The following is a 9,533-nucleotide window of genomic DNA, read 5'->3' on the forward strand; positions in this document are numbered from 1 at the left end:
GGGGTAGAGTCGTGTTGTTCTGTTTCAAGACCTTTCAATAACCATCGCATCCACAAAATTTCACTAGTKGTGGTGGCCATGGCACGATATTCGGCTTCGGCCGAGGAGCGAGAAACAACCGACTGTTTCTTTGATTTCCATGAAATGGGAGCTCCCCCCAACAGTAGAAGGTATCCTGTTCTCGATCTCCGTGTAAGTGAGCAACCCATCCAATCGGCATCACAATACGCGACTAATTCGGTACCTCCTTCTTTCGGAAAAAATATACCCTGTCCGGGTGTTGCTTTTAGGTAACGAAGAACTCTCATGGCGGCATCAAGATGTCTTTGTYGAGGGTCCGAGACAAATTGGCTTAGAACATTTACAGAGTAGGCAAGATCGGGTCTAGTGGCTTGGAGATAGAGTAACTTCCCAACCAATCTTCGGTACTCGCTTGCATCCACACGAACGTCCTCCTCTCTATTGTCAAGTTTCAGATTCTGCTCCATTGGAAAGGAGCATGGTCTGCACCCTAACATTCCACTATCTTCCAAGATATCAAGGGTGTATTTCCGTTGGCTTAGCACCAAGCCATCTTTTGTTCGTGCCGCTTCTATTCCGAGGAAATACTTTAATGGGCCAAGGTCCTTGATGCTAAACTTGTCGTCAAGGAAGYTCTTTGTTTCTTGGATTTTGTTCTCATCGTTTCCCGCTATGATTACGTCGTCGACGTATATGAGGGCGGTAATGAAAATCTTCCCTTCTTTATAAATAAATAGGGAATGGTCGGCAGCGGATTGTTTGTAGTTAAGTTGGAGTAGAGCCGATGTAAACTTTTGATACCAATTTCTCGAAGCCTGTTTCAGGCCATACAATGATTTTCTTAACCGGCACACTTTTGTTCCTCCCCCTTTGTCGTAGCCTTGTGGGATTCTCATGTACACTTCTTCGTTCAAATCACCATGCAAGAAGGCGTTATTTACATCTAGTTGGTGAATATTCCATTCCTTTTTKACGGCGATAGCAATGAGACTCCTTACGGTTACCAACTTAGCCACCGGTGCGAATGTGTCGTGATAATCAACCCCTTCCATTTGCGTGTATCCTTTGGCGACGAGTCTTGCTTTGTACCTTTCAACTTCACCGTTTGGTTTGAATTTGATTTTATACACCCATTTTGAGTCTATAACACGTTTCCCATTGGGTAGGTCTTCTATGGTCCAAGTTCCATTCTCTTCGAGGGCCTTTATTTCCTTTTGCATAGCATCCCTCCAATGTTGATCCTKCAYGGCTTGTTTAAAACTCTTTGGCTCATCATTTGACGCGATGGCCGCAAGGAATGCTTTATGAGATTTCGAAAATTTTTCATAGGAAACAAAGTTAGCAATGGGACATACCGTTGAGGATCGTTGATCGGAGTCGGGATGTGCATGGTCTATAGAAGGGGGAAGCTCGACATCATAATCATTGAGACGAACTGGCCTGGTTCTAYTTCGTTTCTCCCTGATTTGTGCGACATCTTCATTATTCTCATYTTGGGAACCATTCACATTTGGTTGAGTTGGTTCGGCACCTTCTAGAACATTTGTGGCTTGTGAATGRGATTGAATTTCAGGCCCAGTGTGAACAGGCCCATTATGGCTATCGATTGGATCATCTTGGCCCAACTCTTCCCTTTCCATTTGCTCGCTAATTGTCAGGTRGTTTTCTGGGTTGTTCAGGCCCATTTCCTCAACCTGTGTTTTATTGGATTCAGTGGGCTTGGTGGGCTCATTCTCTTCATCAGGGAAGAGTGTGAACATATTATTCTCTTCATATTGGTTTTCTTTAATGCTTGTAGCAAAGGGAAAAACCTTTTCTGCAAATTTTACATCCCTTGATGTGATGATTTTGCCACTACTTGGGTCAAAGACTTTGTACCCTTTTGTTCCGCTTGGATATCCCATGAAAACACCCGRCTTTCCTCTTATTTCAAATTTGTCTCCATTTGTTTCGACGCTTCGATAATACGCCAAGCATCCTAAGACCCTCATGTGATCATAGTTTGGTTTTTCGCCATGTAGCAACTCGTATGGGGTTTTATTCCCAATAACCTTTGAAGGTAGCCTATTGATGATGTATGTGGCAGTTAAGACGCACTCGCCCCAAAATCTTTTCGGGAGACTCGCTTCAAGCTTGAGAGCACGTGCCGTTTCGAGCAAGTGCCTATGTTTCCTTTCCACGACTCCATTTTGTTGKGGAGTATGTGGGCATGTTGTTTCCAAGATGATTCCTTGTTCCGCATAGAAGTTCATCATTTGGTTGGAAGTAAACTCCCCACCATTGTCACACCTTATCCTTTTAACATTCCTTTCAAATTGTGTCTKGATCATTTTGTGAAAATACATTAGACACATACTTGCTTCAAACTTGTGTTTAAGGAGATAAACCCAAACGGCCCTACTATAATCGTCAACTATAGTCAAAAAATAGTTTGCCTTTGAAAACGAGGGCGTTCGATATTTTCCCCATATGTCGCAATGTATTAGATCGAAACAAGCATCACTTTTAGTTGTACTAATGGGAAAAGGCTTTCTTGTTAATTTAGACTTCATGCAAGAATCACAAATGTCATCACTGYTCTTAAAAGAAAAATTATTGAGATAGTTTATTTGAGACAACTTTTCRTCACCCGCATGTCCGAGCCTCTTGTGCCACATATCACCGGTCACCACCATTGCTTTTCTTTTATTTCCAAKCATCCCCATTTGATATAGACCATCTTTGCACCTACCCACTCCAATCAATTTCCTCGAACGCAAGCCCTGCATAACAAAGAATTCAGGAAAGAACGTTACGGCACAGTTTAAATCCTTTGAAAGTTTGCTAACRGACAAAAGGTTGAATGTAAATTTTGGGACATGCAAGACTTCTTGCACTTTCATTCCATTCAGCAAGGTGTGACTGCCCTTTGCCTCAACCGGTACGGTTTCTCCGTTAGGAATAGTCACGGGCGCCTCATTTGTGGAGTCGATTATTTCTTCAAGGATGTCAGATCTGTAAGTAATGTGTTCCGTACATCCGGAATCGACTACCCATTGGTCATTGCGTTTATACTTGCCTGCCATGTTTGCGGAGCGAGGGGCCTCATTTTGTGTGGTTTTGTTCTCTCCARYAAAGTGTTTCTGAAACTCCTCATATTGTTCTTTTGTTAGGCTTGAGATCAGACTTGATTCGGTCTCGGCGCACGCCGCCCTCGGCTTCCCTTTTTCCCGTTTGTTCTTTCCGGGCCACCATTCCGGATAACCAACACGCTTGAAACAACCGTCTCGAGTGTGCCCGTCTTTTCCACAATGATCACAATGACCCGAAGGCTTCTCATCTTTCTGTCCGTTTCTGRYAGGTGGAGCATTGCGCTTCACAGTAGCTTGAAAAGCCACCGTTTCATTTACCAATCTCTTTCCTCCGGCTATGGTTCTTTGCTGCTCATCCTCGGCGACTAGGTGGTAGGCATTTCCTAAGGATGGAATGGGTTTTGTTGCGAGGATCTGAGTTCTGATGATGGAGAACTCTCGATCGAGACCCATGAGGAACTCATAGAGTTGTTCCTTTTCTCGAAGCTCTTTGAGAGATTTTCCAACGCCACAAGTGCAGCCGTTACATTTGCATTTGGGAGTAGGAAGGAATGATTGCATCTCATCCCATAGCCCTCGCAGTTTCGTGTAATAGGCCGATACGGTCATCCCGTCTTGCCTTGTGTTCGAGATAGCTTGCTTTAATTCGTATGCACGAGGCGCACTTTCTTTTCCAAACCTTTCTTGAAGGTCTTTCCAGATTTCCGATGCAGAATTGGCATATTTCACGCTTCCGCGGATCTCCTTTTCCATGGCCGTGGTGAGCCATCCCTTGATCATTGCGTCACATCGCATCCATGCCATGTAACTTGTATCATCTGTTTCAGGCTTCCTGATGGTCCCATCGATGAATCCTCTCTTGTTTTTAGCAAACAAGAAATTTTCCATTTCTTGRACCCAATCAAGATAGTTGTTGTCGGTTAATGCATCGTTGACATGCATTTGTCTTGGATAATCGGAAGGATGAAGGTAGAAGGGGGAGTTGTGATCGGGGCYGGTTGCATCAGTTTTGGGGTTTTCTTTGTTTGAGTTATCGCCAGCCATGACAGCTTATTTCAGCGATGGTTCTTTGGATTTTGGGTTTTGGATCGAGTGTGATAGATCACTGCTCTGATACCATAAAGGTTTTTGATCAGAAGTTTTCTGTATATTGAAAACAATGAAGAAGACAAGCCTAAATAGGCAATACAAATTACAAGGAAAGGAAACTCTTAAAAAAGGAACAATATACAAAGCAAGAAAATATTCACAGTATCTCGTGATTGAGAGGAAAACAAGGAGAGAATATCATGCAGGAAATTATGCATTTCAATATAATGAGTCATGGATAGAATTGGAGATAAAGAGAGTTATGGGAATTTATATCGAGAATCTGGAATTATATGTTATTCAAGTTGCTATTGATCTTGATTCGAAGATGATGTGAAGGATTTCAGAGTAATTCTTGATTGTTATTTCAGAAATATGACTTTTATGGAGCTTCTTGAATTTGGACATTTTTACAAGCTTGTCAACAAGAGAAACTTGCTCAAAATTTCAAAAATTCCTCTATATGCTTTAGATTTTCTGGAGTACATTTTCATCTGAATAATACTTAAAGTTTCAAGAGTGGTTTTGTAATAGAACATCCTGAAGCAGGGTTTATTTTCAAGACTGCAAATGAAAGGGAAAGATTGTTTTTCAGAGTTTCAGAATCCTCAAAGTATTCTTCTGGAAATTTGAGACAGATCCAGAATTTTCTAGGAAAAAAAGAATAAGAAAAGAAACCAGAATGTTAAGCTGATTGAAAGGATGGTTCATATGATTCAAGTTCAGCTAAATTTCACAAACCTCATCCTGATAAGGTTTTTAAGAACTCTAAGAGAATATGGATTTGATGTATACGGACACATTTGAACCAAAGGGGGAGAATGTTAGATTTGAAGTGTTGGTTCAATGTATATTCTGTAAATATTCTTCAAGTCTGTAAGTTAGAAGACTTGGCTCCTGAATTATGTTACTTTGGTGTGAAGTGAATGCTAAGTGTCAAAGTCTGCAGAGTTAAAGCTGCAGTGCAATCCAGAGTTAGACACTTGGGTTCTTTTCTCAATCAAGTTTCTCAAAATCAGAAACTAAAGCTCAAGATACTAGGCCACGTGTTAGAAGCTCATTTGTCTGTTATACTTGTAAAGATTCTCTCAAGGTTCCTTTTCTTACTCATGCATTTGAATAATCAAGGACACGATGACTTTCTCATTCTTATTTTGTTTTTGATTGTATTTCTTAATATTTTATTCATAATCAGATACGGGAATTCACATTAGGTTATGTTTCTTCTTTGTAAATTAAAATTATAATCAATAAAAATTTACGTGGGAGTAGGATTACCCAATAAATATTGTTCAAAAGACTGCACTATCAATGTTTGCAAGTTTTTCTTGTACATCTTGATTTAGAAAGGAATGGTTTATCGACGACGATAAGACCTATTGTTCAAAAGGACGGCACGTCTCTAAACTTTGTTCCTTCCAGTCATAATTACAATAACAAAAGTGTTCGTCTTTATATGCATTTCATGTAAACTGGTTGATGAGTTGTGGCAGCCCTATACCAACATCAGGGACGGACCTACTAAGGATCGAGTGGGGTCCCGTGCATTCATTCACTTTGATTATCGCAAGGGGGAAAAAAACTAGGTGTCGTAAAGGTGCACCCACTTAATATTTGGAGTGCCCTCAAATATTTTAAAAAACCAATTCCAAAACAAACGACTAAGTTGGGCAGAGTGGTCATGAGGTGCTGAAATATAGCGCCTCTTGGTAGGTGGTCGTTTTATCCCTGCTATTAGCAAATTTGTTCAATTGTAATGTTTATTTTTACTCTTTTATCTTTTCGAATTTTAAATCACTTTTGAATACTCTATCAACTTTATTTTCATTCCTAAATTTGTCTCTACTTTTTGCCAATTAACTACATCCTCACGTTCTCTTGTAGATTATCATATTTTTAATAATTAACTTGTTATAACCGGGTTAGTTGTTGGAAAGTTTGGAGGTTATTTTTAATTTGGTTGAAAGTTGAGGGATGTGTTTTGAAAAATGGTTCAAAGATTTTAAATCACGCACCCACCGTCTCATAGAAAATATATATATGGTTGTTTCTTTTTTTTTTCTTTGGTTATTATTAAGAGTTAAAAATGACAAAAGAAGAAGTGGATGAGTTATTTGGTCCTTGGTTTCGAGCAAACAGAAGAAGAATAAGAAGAAGAACGTTTATGTGTTCATATCTAAATTTTGTTGCCGGTTTAAAGTTATCATCTAATTGTAATATAAGGTGAGTTTTTATTTCAGAAGCTTCATTTGAATTGCTTTCGATAAGGAACCTATTGGGTTTCGAATTTGGGTGTTTTCGGATATAACTATTTGTTATTTGTTGGCATAATTGGGTTTTGATATTGTATTATTAATTGTCTGGAATAAGGATGGCATAATCGATAAGAGAGGTGTATACTGGGATAAGGGTGACATAATCAGGAGAGGTATATACTGAAATAAGGGTGGCATAATTAAGAGATGTGTATTTGGAATGAGAGTGACATACTCAATAGTTTTGTTTAAAAAATGAGATTTTGATTACATGAATTGTTGCTATCGCATCAATATGATGCGATGAGTTGTATTTATCGCATCAGTGTGATGCGATGAAATGGGTTATCACATCAATGTAATGCGAGGACTTGGGTTATCGCATCAGTATGATGCGATGAGAACGGTTTATCGCACCTTTGTGATGCGAGGACTCGGGGTTGTCTCGTCCTTATGATGCGATGAGTTGGTTTATCTCATCTGTGTGGTGCGATCTGTGTTAATGGTTAATGCAATAACTTGATTTGTCGTGCCCTTGTGGTGCGATAAACATGTAATAATCACACAGTATGGTGTGCGTTAACTATTGTTACTATGTATACTTTTCAAAGATTGACTTACCAAAATTCTTTGGTGATTTTCATCCTGTAAAGTTATCAGAGAATTACTCACTAAACCTTATGGTCAAACCCTCATTTTGTTTTAAAAATATGCATTACAGGTCGAACACATCCAGAAGGTAAAAGAAAGGAAAAAGATGTAATTGGTCATGTTATAGCTTTACTTCTGATTGCATGCTGAACTTGAGTTTTATGGAAGCTGTGCATTATATGAACTTGTGAATCTCTTATATTCAAGTCATGTAATTTGTGAGAAAAAGTTTGTAGTAGTTTTTACAAGTACTGTCATGTATATTTGGGACCAATGTGTATTATTCTGAAGTTCATGTTATGTGAAACATGTATTGTATATGCAAACATGGGATGTGGTGTTAGATAACTTTACATGAAAATATGATTTTTTTTTGGTTTGTTTGTATTTTGTAATTTGTTTTTAGTTATTAATTTGATTATTGTCGAAATCTTATATGCATAAGGAAACGAAATAAGATGCATAGTTAATTTTGATTTGCAAAACATCTTATTTAATATTAGGAGTTGTAGATGCATAATGAAACGTAACTAAAATTTTAGAAAAACAAAACATAGGACAATCAATATCAAATACATAAAAATTGGAATTTTTTTGAAATCAATCAAAAAACCAAATAAGTTCCCCGTAGCGACGGAATTCAGTTAAAAACACGTTGGGCAAAAAATGCGGTGTGGTGTTTATTTAAAAGATCAAGGCCGATCCAGTTTGGAAAAGCGTATCATTCCTGAAATCTACATAATTGGTTTTCCCTCGGATCCAACCAAGTCGATTTTTTCCTCCGATCAAAGCTGCGACTTTGCGTACCCCTGATCCTCCTTAAAGGTGCACTAGCTCAAAAACATTACTGGGTACGCCACTGACCAACATTCAAAAATGGTGGCGCAACTTGTTTGTAAGTTATGGCAGCCCCTGCATCGACTAAAATCGAAGGGCAATACATAGGTGTTTATAGGGGTATAAATGATTCGAGTTGAGCTCGAGTATCACTATACTCGACTCGAAATCGAAACCAATTTCCAAGATCGAACACGATTCAAAAACTCGCAAGTAGTAAAAATCAAAGTTCGACTCGAACTCGATACCTATTTCTCAAGCTCGAACTCAAATCAAGCTCAAACTTGAGCTCGAACTTGAATAAAGCTCGAACTCGAGCTCGAACTTGAATAAAGCTCGAACTCGAGCTCGAACTAAACTCGAACTCGAGCTCGAATTAAACTCGAACTCGAGCTCGAATCAAGCTTGAACTCGAGCTTGAACTCGAACTCGAACTCGAACTCGAATCAAGTTTGAACCAAGCTCACCAATTGAAATTTATGAAATTTTGGGGTCTTTCTCTTATAAATTTTAAAACTTAAAGGTGTACTCTTATTTTTTATAAAAGTAAAGAGATCAACTTCAAACTTCATCACAAAAAAGACTGTTAGAAATTTCATTCACCTCCCTCTCTTTTTATAATATCTTCTCTCTTTCTTTACCATTTCTCTTCCAGTGTGTAATAGTCTAGCTATTATTTCGGTTATATATATATATATATATTTAATTAATTAAATATATATATATATATATATATGATATGCATGTGTATGATATATATGTGTTTAAAGTGTGTGTGTGGATAATATCATAAAGAAAAGAGGGGGAGTCGGCTAGTGAGCCGCCCSTCACTTCTTCTTTGATTGTGTTGGTATAAATAGTTTTTGGTGAAAAGAAACACACACATACACATACTTTGAATTGAAAACTCTCTGAAGATTCTGAAGTTTGCACATCAGGAAGAAGAAAAGATTTCAAAAGGTTTTGATTCTCAACTTCTAAAAGGTGAGTGTATTAAGAGCTTTGGATATKAATTGCTTACATACAGTTTGTTAAGYATTTGGAACTGATTATTGTGAATTTTGGCATCATTTTATSTAAGTTCTTGATTAAACCGTACAAGTGTTRTCCGGATTGAAATCCGGATAATTAAACCACTTGTGTTTTGTCCGGATAACTTCTAAACCRGACRAGAGGTGACCGGTGTGTCTTATAAACCGGGCAAGAGGTGACCGGATAACTTATAAAYCGGCCAAGAGGTGAGCGGTTTATTTCTAAACCRCTTGTGTCAAAAGGTCTATAAACCGGCCAAGGGGTGACCGGTATACTCTAAACCGGTCAAAAGGTTGTGATGTATTGTYCGGTATACTCTAAACCGGACAAAGGGTGTGCGGTGTATCGTCCGGTTTATTTTAAACCGAACAACGTTATAATTGAAGTATTGTCCGGAYTTGTAATYCGGACAAAGATGATAGTTTATTTTCAAAGTGTTTTGACCGGATTTCTAAACCGGACAAGGAGTTTGTTTTCAAAATGGTTTGACCGGACTTCTAATCCGGACAGGTTTGACCGGACTTCAAGTCCGGATGAAAAGGGAATGTTTTTGGGAAATGTTTTTGTGATATAATGG

This window comes from Cynara cardunculus, assembly GCF_001531365.2.
Source record: "Cynara cardunculus var. scolymus isolate 2C chromosome LG 10, CcrdV1, whole genome shotgun sequence".
NCBI lineage: Eukaryota > Viridiplantae > Streptophyta > Magnoliopsida > Asterales > Asteraceae > Cynara > Cynara cardunculus.